This window comes from Alligator mississippiensis, chromosome 14 (assembly GCF_030867095.1).
Source record: "Alligator mississippiensis isolate rAllMis1 chromosome 14, rAllMis1, whole genome shotgun sequence".
Lineage (NCBI taxonomy): Eukaryota > Metazoa > Chordata > Crocodylia > Alligatoridae > Alligator > Alligator mississippiensis.
In genome coordinates, this window is record NC_081837.1 from 54,122 (window position 1) to 71,279 (window position 17,158).

The following is a 17,158-nucleotide window of genomic DNA, read 5'->3' on the forward strand; positions in this document are numbered from 1 at the left end:
CCCGGCGGATCCCGCCCAGGCCCCCAGGAAGAGCGCTCGGGCCCCAACCGCCCCCCACTCCTGCCGCCCGCCCCGCGCACTCCGGCCCGGCCGCAGGGCAGTGCGCGCTGGGTCTGGCTCTGCCCCTGGGACGGGAGGAGGGACCGGGACTGCAAACTCTGCCCTCCCCGTCCGCCAGCGCCGTCCTCACCGCCAGGCAGGGGCCGCTGCCACTCTGGGCGCACCCCAGCCGCAGGAAGGTACGCGGTCCCGCGGCTGCCGGACTGCGCCGGCCCGAGGCAGGTCCTACCTGTGAGGAAGCGCTAGCGCGCATCAGGCATCACCGCCGCAGGTGCCGCCTTGTCATGCGGAGCTGCGCATCTTGTTCCGTGGCCGTGTGCGACAAGCACTTGTTTCCAGCATCCGTCCTGACCCCGGCTTGGCGCTAATGCCATAGCCCCCAAAACCTCTGCGGGTGAGGCACCTCACCCACTCAGCCAAGAAAGAGCACCTGGCCCACGCCACACTACCCGGCACACGGCGTTAAACCCAACCCCCAGCTGTTGGCACCTGGCTCCCACCCCAGACCTTCGCTTCGGGTGTCTGCAGGACGGGGCGAGCTGGAAGGCAAAGGCGAGGGAATCTGCACCAGCGAGGGACCTGCTGCCAGTCAGACCCACCACCTCCCACCCCGCGGGGGAGAACGTGCGTGGTGCTGCACTACTGCGTGGGGGACCTTTGGGGTATGACAGGCAAGCTCAGGCTGCAGTTTGGTCTCCTGCCTCTTAGCTGCCTGGGTGGCCACTGTAGTGGGACCCGCCTTTTGCATTTCAAGGGTAACCATCGAGGGAGCCGTAGCTGCATCATTTCTGTGCCCGCGTCGGCCTGCGAGGTTCTGAGCGCAGACTGGCCGCAGCCTCCTCGGCCGAGGCCCGGCGGTAACGAGCTGTTAGTAAGAACACGAAATGGGGGAACTCAGAAACCAAAACAGGATTGCAATACTAAGGAACCAAGCAGCAGTATGGGCAGGCCTTGCTGAGCCTCAACTTTGCCAAAATGCTTTCGGCAGTGCCATGCCAGAGCCTGTCCTCGACCCGACTGCCGGCAGGACGACCCACCCGCTCCGCCCACAGAAAAAGCGTGGAGAACAGGCCGAGGTGTCCACCGGACCCTTCCCAGCCGGCACGACCTTCCCCATTTGCCCGGGCAACAAGAACGCAACCGTGCTCAGCTCGGTCCTCGTCCTCAGGTCCGGTGCCGAAGCAGCCTCCGCTCGCTGCACGGGGCCCACGTCCATCTTTATACCCTAGCTCTGCTCACTGTGCCCTCCAGGACAGGAAGAGGCTCCCTACCTTCCTCCCTGTTATCTACACCACCAGCCAAAGGGAGCAGAGAGGTTCCTCTGCAAGATTTGAAAGGGTCACAGCAAGGTAGAGAGAAATGCTGCAAGGCTGCCTAGGGGCAGGGTCAAGGAACGGGAGGGAGGGAGCGAGAGACTCTCTGAATCACGGACCAGGATGGTGGGGGGTCCTAGAGTGAAAAAGGGCAAGAACCACTGCTTTAAAAGTTGGCCAGGTAGCAGTGAGAGGGGCTTAAGAAAGGCTGTACCTGTGCTCGTGGAGGCAGGGAGGGAGAGGGCAGCAAGAGCCAAGGTAAGCAATATATAGGACTCAGGCACAGCATTCACCTGGCAAAGCTGTGCAAGTCCTGCCACTCCTGGTTTAGGAAAGAGCCCCACGTTCCCGAGCCTGGTTGCGCGGCCTTGTGCTGCTATCGCTGACCGCAAACTTTCTCCTGCCGTCCGCTTCTGAAAACGATGGGGAGCGTGCACGAACCCAAGTGTGCTTAGCGCTCCCCTCTCCTCTTAGAGCGATCTAGGGAAAAAGCTGAGAAATTATTCCAACACTTCCCTACTTGGGCACTCCTAGCAACGGCAAGGCCAGACTACCCTACTGATGAGCATCTCGCTCTGTGTCCATGCTCTGCTCTGCTCTGCTCGCTCGGAGTTAGGTGCAATCTTTCCTTGCAGGGAAGGGCCGTTCTTTTGCCGTTGTGCACCGTTGCCAACGTGACAGCTTGCTCCCCGGCAATCTCCACAGGCTGTGAAGGGACTCAAAAGAAAGAGGCAGGGGCCGGGACCCTGGGGAGGCTGCTTCTGCTGCAGCACAAAGAACAAACTGAACGCAGTGGCAACAGGCTGCTGGGGATGTCCCTGCTGCTGTCACCGTGGGAGTGTGCTGCTCCTTGGTTGAACTGCTACGGGCTAGAACCAGTTTCTTCACAGGCTGGATCCAAACCACAGGCCATAGGTTTTTTGACCCCTGTTTTACCAGACCAACTGTAAGATACAGGCAACCTTTGGGGTATGACAGTACCTTTCCTCAGGATGCTGGGAAGGAACCAGGACTGAAAAAGGGGACTGGGATGCCTAAAACCTTGCTTCTGTCCGTCCAAACCGTGCTGTTGTTGCCACAAAAGACATAACAAAAAATCTTGCCTCCCCCATGGTTCCTGAACCTTCCCAACACCACCACCACCACTTGCATACTTAAATCATTTGGTTTCCTTCTGTCACCTGTTTGGAAACTTCCTTTTCTTACTGGACCTGCCAGGTGCTTTGTTGGCAAAGTATATGGGAAAACAAATAATAGTAATAGTAAGAATCAGAACAGGGATAATATTAGTAGTACTAACATTACTTACAGAAATTTGCTGAACAGAAGATGCAGGTCTCATCCATGCCTCTTCCTTCCATTCCCCACCCCTCCAACTATCCTGCATGGACATACAAGAAATAAGCCCCTGGGGGGGGTCTCAACAACAGGGTGCAGTCCCACAACTGAAGCCTGTACTACAAGGCTGTTTGCTTTCTTACCACAGTCCAGAAAACCAAGGTGTCACAGCCCACATCTCCCAAGCAGTGCAGGCTGCTTACAAGGGCCTGCCAACTGCTCCAGGCAGAGTCACTGCCAGTAGCAGGTAGCGCAGCCCTGTGGGAGGCAGGGGGAGACCTGGCCAGTCCGGGGTTGCTGAACCTCCCCCTCCCTCCTAGCTCTTCCCCCAGGCACTTGGCCAAGCAGCCAAGAATGCCCCCGCCCCCAACCCTGGTCCTTTAACAATGACAGTCAACACACAAGCAGTGAAGGAGGGACATGCACCCCCTCACCCCCAATCGCTGACCAATGCACTAAGACTCTAACATGGGCCCCTGCTCATGTCCTTTTCTTTTTCGTTTCCTTGTGATAAGCTACATGTGAGACTTGACAGATTTTGTTGGAATCTGACAGGCCACACTCTGAGCGCTTCCATTGCAGCCTTCAACTTGCAGTCTGGGCTGTCAACCAGGTATCTTGGCCCCCGCTCCCATGCCACTTCCCCTGCTCAGATGGCTCAGGTTTGGACAGGGGATGTGATGTCTCACAGGTATCACCCTTTAAAGCTCAGTAGTGGGGAGCAGAACAATTTTGCTTCCCTGCGTGAGCGACATCTCCAAAGCGTTCCTCTGACAGCTGCACCTCACACACGGCACACCCCAGAAATAGTAACACACAGCTGCAAGTCTTCATTGTAAACCCGTGACCACACAGGACTTCTGTGAGGCCCTCCGTGCAACTCCTTAAACCGGTCCTCCGCCACGTACAGGAGACAGGGTGGGTACCCGGGGAAAGCACCAGGGAACAGAAGCACTGGCACACAACAGCTCCTGAAATGAGCGACAAGTAAAGAGGCAGGGATGTTACGAAGATGGTGATGAGAAAGGGGAAGGAAGGCTATGGGCAGATTCCCCTCGGTGTAAACTGAAAATATGGTCAGGGCCTGACAGACCACGCTCAGTATTGCAGACTACACACCTACCAGAAGCCTAACTTAAGAACGACACGTGCTTAAGCTGGCATACAAGGAATAGGCTGTGAGCCTACACTTACATCCCAAGGAACGGCCAAAAAAAGTGGAATAAAATTCTGTTTCTCAAGACTTTAATACCAGACAAGACCAAGAGCGAGTAGCTGCTTTCTGGAACGATGGGAAACGGCAGCTACGAGCAGCAACTGGCATTTGGTTTTGTGACCCTGTTACAAGTTAAAATAGGTCTAAATGGCAGAGTCTAACAAACACAAGGCAAGGAGCATTCCCAGGCAGGCAGGGAGAGAGATGAGCAGTGTTCCTCCCTTCCAGACTCAGAGTTTCCCCAGGGACACGGGCCCCAGCCATCTGCAGGTCCAAGCGCACAGGAAAATGGGTTCGGTCCCGTTCCCAAAGTTTCAGCAAAACGAGTCTACGTGACGCCCGTCAAACTATCGATTTAAAAAGCCCACGTAAAAATTAGGTTTTTACAAAAGGGAAACTACAAAGACCTTTGCAAAGTGGAGACAACCTCCTGTTAGCCTCCTCCTCCCTCCTGCATCTCCCCCAGCCGGTAGACTGGGCAATCTGTATTGTGGTGTGACAAGTCACTAGGTAGGCATAGCACAAAGGGTTTATTCTTATGCCTCGAGGTGTGATCAATAAAAGTGCATATTCTAGCCCTGTCTCTAGCTGCTTTATCCAATTTGGAGGGTTGTAATCCTTTATACGCTAAGAGCATCACCGGCAAATGTCATAGCGTCTTCACTTCACGTACAAAAAGGGTAATTGGCAGGGACCCGGGTTTTGCATTCACCAGGGAAAAATGCAGTAAAACCCAGTATGTCACCTTAAGAACCCCGACCCAGTAACGACTCTGAAAATCATGTAAAGCTTGGCCCTACTCACAAAAGTTAAAATACTGAATAATAACGCTAACTGCATAATGCAAGACAATGCAATTTCATGGCCAGGCCACCTAAGAAAGAATTATGAAGTCTCTTCCATCTTATCGGGCTATATTCAGGATGATTTCACACAGACTCTTAGTTGTCTGGTGTGTAACGGTATGAAGCGTCTATCCTCAATTAATTAGCACGATAAATATCTCTTTTCCGACTAAGTCGCGTTTATATGCTGAAACACATTCTCCGTATGTAATAGATGTCTCCTCCTGATTTAGTATGTTTTTCCTAGCAGTTAATCGGTTTCTCGATACGTTCCAAACTGAATAACCTCTCGTTACCGAAGAAGCTAACTCGTTCGCATTAGAAATTTCTGATAACCGGTACTTGGCAGGTTTTTCCTGTCGGTTACTGTTTGGGACTCCATCTTAATTTACACAACTAAAAGAATGCTTTGAAGATGCTAAAGTAAGGGGATAAAAAGTAAAACAGCACACAGCACACGCACGCTTCAGGAGTGAAAAATCTCTCTGACACGGCTTGCCGACGCACCCAACTTACTCTACAAGGTGAAGGGAAACAGACCGCCTCTTTGTCGCCTGTTTGGCGAGAAATCATCACCTTACAGCTAATTACTGGACTTTGATTTGGTTTGGATTTGCCTGACTTGATCTTAAATACTTGTAGTAAATAAAGCCTTTCCGTCACTCCTCGAACCGAGTGTCGTGTCAATCCCTGGGCTAGTCCGGAAACCTAGGTTTTTATTTGCTGATACCCAGCGCCCCCAGATTTTCTCCTTTAAATGAGAAAAATCCAGATTTTCACCTCTAAAGGGGAACAGCATGACCAATGGTGGGTTTCTCCTTGCAGGCTGCCAGACTTCCATCCTGCAAGGTGCTCAGGGAAACAGGAGGAGGGGTCACAAAGGGGTGCTATGTGCATGTGACCATGTACACAGGTACATGCCTGCCCACAGGCTGAAGAGTGGGTCCCCACATGTAAATCAGGTGCGGCGGAAGGAGGTGAATTGAGGCCCCCATAAATGGGGAGTGACACGCAGATGATGCACCTCCAGGCAGAAGCGTAAGCAGCTGCGGGTGCATTTTACCCCATCAGAGTGTTTAAGGCAGAAACTCACACTCACCTGTTACCCGTGGTCCCTTGGATATTTCCAAGTCCCACTTCTTTCACGCTGCAGCTCCTCGCTGACACTGCTCCCATGAACAGGTGCACAAGGAGCAGTTGGAAAGAAAGGGAAGACCCACGTTAGACCGTTTCATTGGAGTGAGAAGACACGCACTGTTAACCGCACCGCAGCGGATGAAATGACCCCCGTGGGCCAGCCCAGCACATTCCCGTTCAGACTTATCAAATGACCACACACACACACAAAATCACACTTTTCTACACGCACTACTACAAAAAAGGTTTCCAAATCACCATGCATTTTCCCTCATACAACATACCCATATTTCCATATGCTTACCCCATCGCCACACGATTTTCCACAGGTCGCACAAAACAGTTCCCAAATCACCCTAAAGTTACCACACCATTTTCTAAAAATTAAATCATCATATTTCCACGCAAAACCCCTATAGTCCCAAACAAATGTCCTGTATACCTCTAGGTCCTAAATTCCACAACAAAAATCACATTTCCAAACATTTCCAGGAAAAAGTTCCCAAAGCACCACAGAACTCTCCCAAAACCACCATAGTTCCCCAAACGTTTCTACAAAAAAACTTCTATATCGCCACACAAAATGACCAACCTCCCACTCAAAAAAACCCAACACCCTACCACACTGCCAGAAAAAGGGTTTTCAAATCGGGGCCAGTTTTCGACATGGAAACCACCACGTGTCCAAACACAGGTACACACGTGCCCACAGAAATTTTTCCAACCCCTGCCCACCATTTCCCTCACACAACACAAGCATATTTCCACACTTACCCAGTCACCACAAACTATTCCACACGTCCCACAACACACAAGTTCCACAAAAACGGTTCCTAAATCGCCCTAATATTACCAGACCATTTTCCACACACACAAAAAAATCACCAGATATTTCCACTCACATTTCCATGTACACCTGTGCCAGATCACCAGTTTTCCACGCAAAAAAAATCACATTTCTAAAACAGATCCTTTTTCACCACACACCATCACATCTTCCACAAAAAAGCACATTTCCACAGACACGCTCCCCAGTCCCCACAGAATTCTCCCAATACCACGTTTCCCCACACCTTTCCACCAACCCATCACCAAATTACCACAAAATGACTCGCCTGCCACCAAACAAATCAGCACTTCCAGATAAAAAGGGGGTTCTCAAATCACCACACAGAACAAACTGTTTTCCACACAAAAGTCGCCACATGCCCTTAAAAAAGGTTTCCAAATCCCCACACCGTTTCCCCCACACAACACAACCATATTCCCATGCACACACATTTCCACAGCTCCCACGAACATCAGTTACACAAACAGTTCCCAAATTACCCTAAAACTACCACACCACTTCTCACTGGCATAATCACCACATTTCCACAGACATCTCCACAGAGTTCATAAATCACTAGTTTTCCACACAAAAATCACATTTTCCAAGAAACAACGTCCTTTAGTACCACACACCATCACCAGGTTTTCACAACATTTTAACATTTCCACACACTCCCCAAATAAACGTCCCAAATCCCCACAGACCTCTCCCAACGTCACAAAACATCTCCAAACATTGCCACAAAAACGCCCCCAAGTCATCACAAAGGATGTCTGGTTTTCCACACGCAAACCACCACAAGCCCACACACGAGCCCACAAAAAGGGTTTCCAAATCCCCAGACCATTTTCCCCCCACAACACAGCCGTATTTCCATACAGCGAACCAATCCCCATACAGTTTGCCACAGGTCCCACAACACGCCAGTCGCACAAACAGTTCCCAAATCACCCTAAAATTACCACACCACTTCCACACAAAATCACCAGATTTCCACACACATTTCCACAAGGTTCCCAAACCATGACGTTTCCACACAAAATAGCAGTATTTCCAAACAAGGCACTATATCACCACACACCATGACCAAATTCCCCCCAAACAATCACATTTCCACAATTTCCAAATACAGGTCCCAACTCCTCACACAATTCTCCCAATACCACCATATTTCACACATTTCCACAAAACATCTCCAAATCGCCACACTAAAGGACCAACTTCCCACCAAAAAGATCATCACACTGCCACAAAAAATGTCTCCCAAGCCCCCCACACAAAACAGGCAACACGAAAACCCCCCGGTGCTCACACAGCTCCACGCCACTGCTCACGGGCACATTTCCACCCCCTCCCCCGGGTCCGTCCGGCGCCGGGGCCTGCCCGCCCGCACCGCGCTGCCCCGCCGCGCAACGAGGCCGCACCAGGCGCCCCAGGAGAGCGGCGGCTCCGACCCCGTGCGGGGGGCGCGGGGCGAGCAGCGCGCCCAGGGCCAGGCGGAGCGGGGCGGAGCAGCGTCCCGCCAGCACCAGCTCGAGGAGGAAGGGGCCGAGCTGCGGCACCGCGCACAGAACACCCGCCCGCCCCCCCGTGCCCTGCCCCGCACGTGGCCATGGGGGATCCCGCCTGCAGCGCTGATGCCTCCGCTGGGCAAGCGGCTGCCTGACAGCCCCGAGGGTCGCGCACAGCACCCCGGTCTGCTCTGCCCCGAGCCAGCCTTGCAGACGGCCCCACACGTGCCGGCTCAGAGCTGCCCCTCGTGTCCAGAGCGCACGGCAGCGCCGGAGCCCGGGTGCTGCTGCGGAGCGTGCCCGCCACCCACCGGGCTCTGACTGACACCGGGAACCGCGTGTCCACCCCACGCCTGATAACGCTGCAGGCCCTGGCTCCCACGTGCTGCTCTAATGACGAGGCATCCTGCTTTTCCCTGATAAAAAAAAAAGGCAAAATCTCTGATAGATAACCCCACTAATTCTCAAATAAAAACACCAAAATGTCTGATTAAAATGAAAAGCCCCTCAACTCCCCACTCCGCCCAACCTCCTGGCCCCCAGCTCTACCAGAGGGGGCCCCCAGCTGCCAGCACTATGGGGCCAGGGACCCGTGTCCACGGCGCCCTGCCCGGCAGGAGACAGCGGCTGCTGCAGCAGACCAAAGCCCAGCTCCCCCCACCCACTGCCTGCCTGCTGCGGGCTCAGGCTGGGTGGGGGGCTCCTCACAGCTGTGCGCATTCCCGAGGGGCAGCGGGAACCCGTGCCCACAATCCTGTGTGCAGGGCAGGGGCAGGCTGCCCACTGCAGACTCGGGCTCCCTCCCTGCTGCCCTCGCCCCGGGGCCTCTGCAGCCCAGCAGGTGCAACCCGTTGCTTTCAGGAACAGTGGGACCACAGCCCCAGCCCACACAGCACCAGTGAGGGACACAACCGCATGCCACCGTGCACTTAGGGGACGCGTTGCCCCCGCTCCCCCACCAAACCCAGCCCTGGATCACCTGTTCACCCACCTGAGTCGCATTTGGGACTGATCTTTTCCATGGGGACAAGGCTGCGGGTCAGGAGTGAGGGCAACACAAGACAAGCAGAGGCTGCGGGCTGGGAGTCAGGGGCACCAAAGCATCCCAGAAGCACGGGCTGGTGGGCAGCAGCACAGAGCACCCCCAGCACCGGGCTCCTCCCGCACTAGCCAGAAGCACAGGGACCCCCCAGTGCCCTGCCCTGCCCTAGGACGCTGCCACGGACCTGCATGCACCCCTCACCTGGTCTGGAACACATCTCTGACACCCGTGCATCCTGGTCCCTGCTCCTTTGTAGTTCAAACCCAACCATACCATAAAGTCCCCCCTGGCTCTACGCTCAGGTGACTGGGCCTGCACTGGCAGTGTCATGTCACCCAGGGGGAAACCTGCACCCACACCCCATGGGCATGGAAGAAAAATGGTTGCACTGCCCAGGCACCTACATGAACTGCACCCCCACCCCCCCGCCCCAAGTGTTTCCCAGGAAGCTCACAGAGGGCAACACAGTGCAATTCCCTCAGCTCTGTGCCTTACCCCATATACCTTCTACCGCTGCAGACCCGAAGGCACTTTGCAAGACGCTCTGTACAGCAGTTTCAGCTTAACTCCATAGAAAAATTGCTCCTTCTTAAGGGTAACTGTGCACCCCCTTACATCACCTTCCCACATACACAGGAGGCAGTGGCTACACAGCAGAAGCACAGACAGAGGAGGAGAGAGAGGAAAAAAAGGCCCTGAGATAAACAAACAGCTTCAGGCTGAAACAAGTAAAGAGTATGGAGGCATAAAACTCTTCCCCACCTCCCTTGCAACTCTCCACGTGCAGCTGGGAAATACCGCTGGAGCCAACCTGCAGACTGTGATGGGACAAGGGATTTCACGGGAGGCCTTCAGGGGAAGGGTGGGACAGAGGCTGACAGAAACATTAGGGTCACGGGCTCCGTGGTGTTGGCCACAGGAGGACGAGAGGTTAATATGTGCTGAAGCTGCCAGAGTTCCAAGTGCTCGACACCTAATCCAGACACCGGGAGGTACAACAGCAAGTCCCTGGGTCTGAGCCACTGGTATCAGCCTGGCCCAGGGGCAGGCCATTGCTTTTGCAAGGCTCTCCTAGTAGTTGGGAAGCAACAGCTGCAGCCGCTGGAGGTGCTAGCTTTGGATGCTTGCGAGCAAACGGCGTGCGTCCGGTCAGAAGCCGAGGCAACTGCTGGTGCGTAGCGTTCCCTGACCGCGTACGAGGCAGGAACGCGCAGGCACCTGCTGCCAGGGCTGGCTCGGATGTTTCCGAGAGACCGGTGCGGGCCCCAAACGCTCGTTTCTCAGTAGCTCACGCAGGGACCCGTTGCAGATGCGACGGATGTCGGGGGCCCTTCTACTCCGGGCCTTTTGGTTCCGAATGTCACGCTGCGCTTCCTCGCCGATAAGCTGGTTCCAAGGACAGGAGCGCAAGGACTAGCCTGTGAGAAAGGGCAGACGCACGTCAGACACTTTCACGCAAGGTAAAATGCTCACGCTGTTAACCCCAGCACAGATAGCGATAAGATGACCCTGCTGCCAGCCTCGGCCATTTTCAAGGTGCCTAGGCTGAGCCGCGCTTACGCTGTTAAGCACAAGGGCCAAGGCTTTGTTCCGAGTAACCGCAGCGTGAACCTTCGCAGCTGCGACAACTAACTTGGTCAGCAAGTAAAGGAAACCGTCAAACACAATTAAACAAAGCACAAGTCCTAAAAGGAGCTAACAGACCGTACATAAATGATCCCTATATGGTATATCATAGGTTTATCTTTAGCTAGCAGTGTGGCAATTGATGTAACTAAATATACTGCATGTTATTTTCTATAATAGATATACTTTTGCCCTCCTCTGAACCCTCACAAGGTTGTCCACATCCCTCTTGAAGTGTGGCGTCCAAAACCGGACAGAGTACTCCAACTGCAGCTCGACCAATGTCGCGTAGAGGGTAAGCATCACCTCCCTGGACCTGTTTGTCCTGCACCTGCGAACACATGATAAAGTGCAGTTAGCTTTACCAATCGCTTTGTCACGTTGACAACTCACGCTCATCTCGGTATCGACGCTGACTCCGAGATCCCTTTCCGCTGCTCTGATGCTGAGAAAGCCCTCCCGCAGCCTGTAAGCGTGCCGGTGATTCCTTCTCCCTAGGTGCAGCACTTTGCACTTGTCTTTGTTCAACTGCATCCTATTCTGGTCTGCCCATTTTTCCAACCTGCCCAGGTGCCCACAGATTTGGTCCCAACCCTCTAGCGCACCGGCTCTCAAACTTTGTTTTGCACGGACCGCTTGAAAATTGCCGAGGGTCTCAGCGGACCGCTTAATCTCCGTCACCGGAAAAAAAAGTAATCAACTGCAGGGCCAAATGCAGAGATTCTCAATTGTTCTGCAACCTTTCTGAGGACCACCTACATGGAGCTTGTGGACCAGCGCTGGTCCAGAGACCACAGTTTGAGGACCTCTGCTTTAGCATGTTAACGTTACCCATAAATTTGGTATCATCTGCATATTTGGACAGAGTGCTTTCCACGCCCTCATCCAAGTGACTCACAAAGACATTAAACAGCACAGGTCCAAGGACCGAGCCTTGTCAGACTCCACTGCCCACATCTTTCCAGGTCGATACCGACCCATCCACCGCCATTCTCTGGGTATGACGCTGAGCCATTTTGCCACCCACCTGATCGTGTAATCATCTACGTGACAGCGGCTCAGTTTATTAATGACATTAGAATGAGATACCATATTGAAGGCCTTCTTAAAATGCAAGTAGATGACATCTACCTCAATTCCTGTGTGTAAGCATTTTGTGACCTGGTCATAAAAAGAAACAAGGTTAGTCAGGCAGGATCTACCTGCTATGAATATGTGCTCACTGCCCTTCAGCATCCCCCCACCTTCCAGGACTCCCACAAATGTGATCCTTAATGTTTTCAAAGGTTTTCCTCAGAATAGAAGTGAGACTAACTGGTGTCTAGTTACCCGGATCCTCCTTTCCCTTCTTAAAGGTAGGGACCGCACTGGCCCTTTTCCAGCCCTCTGGGACCTGACCCGAGTGCCACGAGTGCTCAAACAGCTGTGTCGGGGCTCTCCTATAATGCTGCCAAATCCTTTGGCACCCTTGGATGAAGATCACGTGGGTCTGCTGACTTAAACACACCCAGTCTTTCCAAGTGCCTCTTCACCAAGTTGGCACAAACACTTGGTGGGCTGGTGTCCCTTTTATGCCTGTCTAGCATCCAACTGGGAGACCTGTCCTGTTCCATGTTCAGGAATACAGAAGCAAAAAACTCACTGAAGAGCTCAACCTTGCCCCGCTCACCCCACCTATCACTATTTACCCTACTTTGTCCTGTAGGGTTCCTATGCTACCATGGCACCTTCTTTTTACTCCTTATACACCTAAAGAAAGACTTTACTTGTTTTTAATTTTTGTTGCCAGCCCAAGCTCCATTTCTGGTTCACCCTTTCTAACTGCCTCCCTGCAAGTGCAGGCCAAGTAGGTATACTCCACCTTGGTAAATCTCACATGCTTCCACTGTCTATATGCCTCTTTTTTGCCCCTAGGTTTTCCTGCATTTTGCTGTTCAGCCAGGAGGGTTTCTTGGCCCCTCTTTCCCCTCTCCTGTGCAACGGGATCATCTTCTCCTACACCTGTAGGATTGCTCCCTTTAGGAACAACTCCCATTCCTGGACTCCCATCTTACCAGTGCTCTTGTCCTTCAGCGCCTCGCTAACTAATCTCCTGACCACACTGAAGTCTAGCACTCCTACCCTACTGGTTATTTTTCCCACCCTGTGCCAGATAGTGAATCCAATCAGTGGATGGTCACTGTCCCCTAGGTTACCTCGAGTCAGTCAATTCCCTACCAGGTCATCCCCTGTCGCCAGCACCAAGTCCAGTAAGAGGTCCCTAGTGGGACCATGTACCTCCTGTGTTAGATGAACATGCTCTTTGCAACTGTTAACAAGTAATAAGCCTGCATTTACATCACAAGCAATGGCCTGAGAAAGTACAATAAGAATCTGTTTCTCCAGCCTTCAATACCAGGCAAGACCAAAGATGAGTAACTGCTTCCTGAAAAGGTGGGAAAAAAGCAGCTTAAAACACCAACTGATTTTTGGTTTTGTGAACCTTTGTAAATGAAAAATCGGTCTAGACAGCAGAGTAAAAGAAACAAAACAGGACAAGGAGCATTCCCAGGTGGGCAGGGAAAGAGATGAGCAGTGCTCTTCCCTTCCAGAGTTGTATTTTTTCCAGGGACACGGGCCCCCGCTCATTGACATCTCCCAAGTCCGCTGGAAAACGGATTCGCTCCCATTCCCAAACTTCCAGCGACGCCAATCTGCTTGACACGTATCGGAATATCCATTTAAAAAACAAAGCAAAAACCACACGTAAACATTCGATGTGAACAGAGGAAAGCTTTAAAAGACATTTGCAAAGTGGAGACAATCTGCTGTTAGCCTCCTCCTCCCTCCTGCACAGGTGAGAATCTGTATACCACACATCTCAAACTCCCCTGAAGTTGAACTGATGTCCTGCGGTGCTTCCTGAACAACAACAGGTTTTTTCATTTCTTTTTCTGCTTAAAAAATGAAAGTGTGGTGCTTTGCAACCTGCTCTCTAGACAGGTTTCAGCATCAGCATAGAAAAGGGGAGCGAGGGGCACTGGCCTTGAGGGGGGAGGGAAAACGCCATGGGCAGGGCACCAGCATATTATGGCTGCTCAGCGCCACAAATCCGTGGTGTGGGGAGACAGCTGCAGGGAGACGGACAGTTTTACAACAGTAGTCCTCCTTCCAGATACTCTGCTCCTAAAACCTGTTCCATATGAAACACCATGAGTAGCATGGGCAGATGTGGCCCATGGAGGGACTCAGTCTGCCCCTTGGCAGGTACCTCAATCCTGTCTTGCCCAATCACTGTCTAGCCTCTGGTGCATCCCGCTGCCTCTGGGCATGCAGCGGGGTGCGCCTGAACTGCCTCCCCAGGCTGCGCAGGCAAAGAAAGCTGCTTTCAGTTTCTGCCGCCACTGCCCCAAACCCAAGCTACTGGCAGGGACCCACACGCACAGCTCCAACTCCATCCAGCCAGTGCCCGCTCAGGACTAGGCCCGGCAGAGTGGACGAGCACCAGCCCAGCCAGAACCCGTGCACACGGCCCAAACCCCAAACTGCACGGCGCCTCCTCTACGTGTGCCCACCCACGCTGAGCAGCGGCCGTAGCTGCCAGAGGTGAACGCAAGCTCGTGCTCGGCACAAGGGGCAAGTGGCCCCACACCTTTCACAGCTACCAGGCTCTTCTGGCTGCAACCGCTACGAGCCTGAGGCTGGGCTGCCCTACGGTTCCTTTGCACAGCCGTCACGGCCCTGCCGCACGGCCCGGAAGCAGCAGCGATGGCAGTGGAGACAAGCCCCAGGGCAGCCCACGTGTAGACTCTGCACAGCCGCAGGAAGAAGGGACCGGCCACCGTGACGAGGAGGAGTCATGTTTCCGCCATGTCGAGCAACAGCTACTGCCGCTGCTCAGCGTGCACGGGTTGTCTGGAGCAGGGGCACAACGGGCCAGGGTTATGCACACAGGTTCCATCTGGTCAACTTTGTCCAGGGAGTCCAGAGAAGGTGCAGGGCGGGCTGGGGGGTCGGGGCTTAGGCTGGGCACTGTTGGCAGTACGGGGAGGAGCCGTAGGGCACGCGGGACCTGGGCTATTCGGGATCGGCACCGCTGACCGGCCCGCTTCGCCTTCCCCAGTACCGCCTCCGTGGCCCACAGGACCAAAGAGCTGCCGGCCCCTGCCTTACGCCAACATCCTGCATATGCGCAAGACACAGGCACCACAGAGGAGGGGAGAACAGGAAAACTGAAATACATGAACACCTTAAAGCGGACAGAAGCAAACAGCAGGGGGCAAGGAAGCACCACCCCTACCCTACAACTCTCTAAAGCAAGCTGGAAAACATTGGTGCAGGCCTGCTGCACGCTGGGACAGAAGACGGGATTTCATGGGAAGCCTTCCGAGGAAGGATGAGACTAGGAGAGGCGGACAGAGGCTGTCAGGTAGGACAAGGTCACAGGGGCTGGGTGTTGCGCGCATAAGGAGGAGTGGCTAACAAGTGCTGAAGACTGCAGAGATCAAAGGGCTCAACACCTCCCCCAGGCACAGGGGAAGAGAATACAAAGTCTGTGGGGTCTGGGCCCCCAGTATTCTGCAAGTCAAGGGGCAAGCCATTGCTTTTTGAGGGTGCTACCAGCAGTTGGAGGCAAGAGCTGCAGTCAGTAGAGGAGTTCCCGTTGGAGCAGGGCACGTGAATGACGTGCCTCCAGGCAGAAGCCTAGGCAACTGCTGGTGCGTTCTGTCCGCTTGGCGTGTCGAAGCAGAAACACGTACTCGCCTGTGGTGCTTTGGCTGTTTCCAAGGGACCGCCACACCCGTCTCGGTACCCAGAATGACCCTTGCAGACACGACAGCTCCTGGGGGCCCTTCTGCCCCAAGTAACACTTCTGTCACACTGCAGCTCACCACTGATATGCTGGTGCCAAGGACAGGTGCATGAGGAGAGCCTCAGAGAAAGGGCACGCCCACGTTAGACCGTTTCACACGAGTGAAAACGCACACGCCGTTAACCGCGCCGCGGTGGATAAGACGACCGCCGTGGGCCGACCCAGCACATTTCCATTAAGGGTACCCAAATCACTACACAAATATCTTCACTTATCTATACACATTCCTACAAAAAGGGTTTCCAAATCCCCAGAAAATTTCCCTGACACAACCTGACCGTATTTCCATATGCTTGCCCAATTGCCACGCAATTTTCCCACACATCCCACAACAAACCAGTCCCCTAAAAACCCTCCCAACTCACCCTAAAATTACCACACCATCTCTCTAAACACATTTCTACCAACTACTAGAGTAACCAGCTTTAAATACAGAGCCACTGTGTTTTCAAGGAAAGGAGCTATCATCACACACAATTCCCAGTTTCCCACAGCAAAAAACACATTTCCACATACATCCAGAAAAAAGGTCCCAAATCCCCAGATTTCCCCCAAAGTCTCCATATTTCCCCAAACATTTCCACAGAAACGCCCCAAATCACCACACTAAATGACCAACTTCCCACCCACAAAATCACCGCACTGCCAGAAAAAGGTTCCCAACTCACGTTTCCACACAGGACACAGCCCCCACAGACACCCCCGGGTCCTGCCCCTGCCGCTGCGGAACGAGGCCGGGCCGGGCGCCCCAGGACAGCGGCGACGAGCAGCGGGGCCAGACGCAGGCGGCGCGGGGCAGCGTCCCGCCAGCACCGGCTCCGCGGCTCCCGGGCTGCGGCCCCGCGCACCCCGCACGTGCCCCACTCCCACGCGGGTTACAAACCCAAGGTCCCCGCCCCCCCGCCGCACCAGGGTTCGAAGGAGAGCGCGCTCGGTGCTGCCCCCGGTGGCTCACGCCGGGCACTGCGGGAGGGCGGGGAACGGCTCCTGAGGACGGCTCAGTGCTGCTCTCCTGTGGTCACGCCGGGCATTGCAGCCAGCGAGCGGACAAGGACAGGGACGAAAGTGGCTCCACGTGCCCTCCTGTCCCTGCAGCCGGGCGCGAAGCCGGGACACAACGGCGGGGAGGGGAGAATCGCTCCGTACTGCCGCGGGGCTCCCGTATATATTCTACACAGAGCACACGCACTGTATACACATCTGCACACGCATCCCACCTCCACGCATTTCTGTCGTGACAAGGACGTAGAATACGAATAATACCGGCAATTCTTCGTCCCCCCGCACCGGGCTCAACATGGTACTTATGTTAAAACAAGGATCCCCACTCTCCACTAGAACAGATGTCATGCAGTTCTTACTGAACAACCTTTTTTCATTTTTAAT

At 53.9% G+C, this 17,158-nt stretch overlaps 1 long non-coding RNA gene across 33 annotated transcripts in view; it reads right to left on the reverse strand.

Annotated features, from left to right (window-relative positions):
• The window catches only part of LOC132244826 (uncharacterized), a 44,747-nt gene extending 28,165 nt beyond the window's left edge, over nucleotides 1–16,582 (reverse strand). For 10 of the 33 annotated variants that reach the window (XR_009456640.1, XR_009456639.1, XR_009456642.1 and 7 more), the window contains exons 1-4: nucleotides 11,107–13,960; nucleotides 10,057–10,712; nucleotides 5,872–5,938; nucleotides 1,667–4,274 (exon numbers count right to left, since the gene is read on the reverse strand). This is a non-coding gene — a long non-coding RNA (uncharacterized LOC132244826). Of the gene's footprint in view, nucleotides 1–1,666; nucleotides 4,275–5,871; nucleotides 5,939–8,053; nucleotides 8,143–8,165; nucleotides 8,302–10,056; nucleotides 10,713–11,106; nucleotides 13,963–16,440 lie in introns of those variants that run through there. The other 23 variants (XR_009456621.1, XR_009456630.1, XR_009456615.1 and 20 more) reach the window with 20 other exon arrangements.
• Between the last annotated feature and the right edge of the window lie 576 nt (nucleotides 16,583–17,158).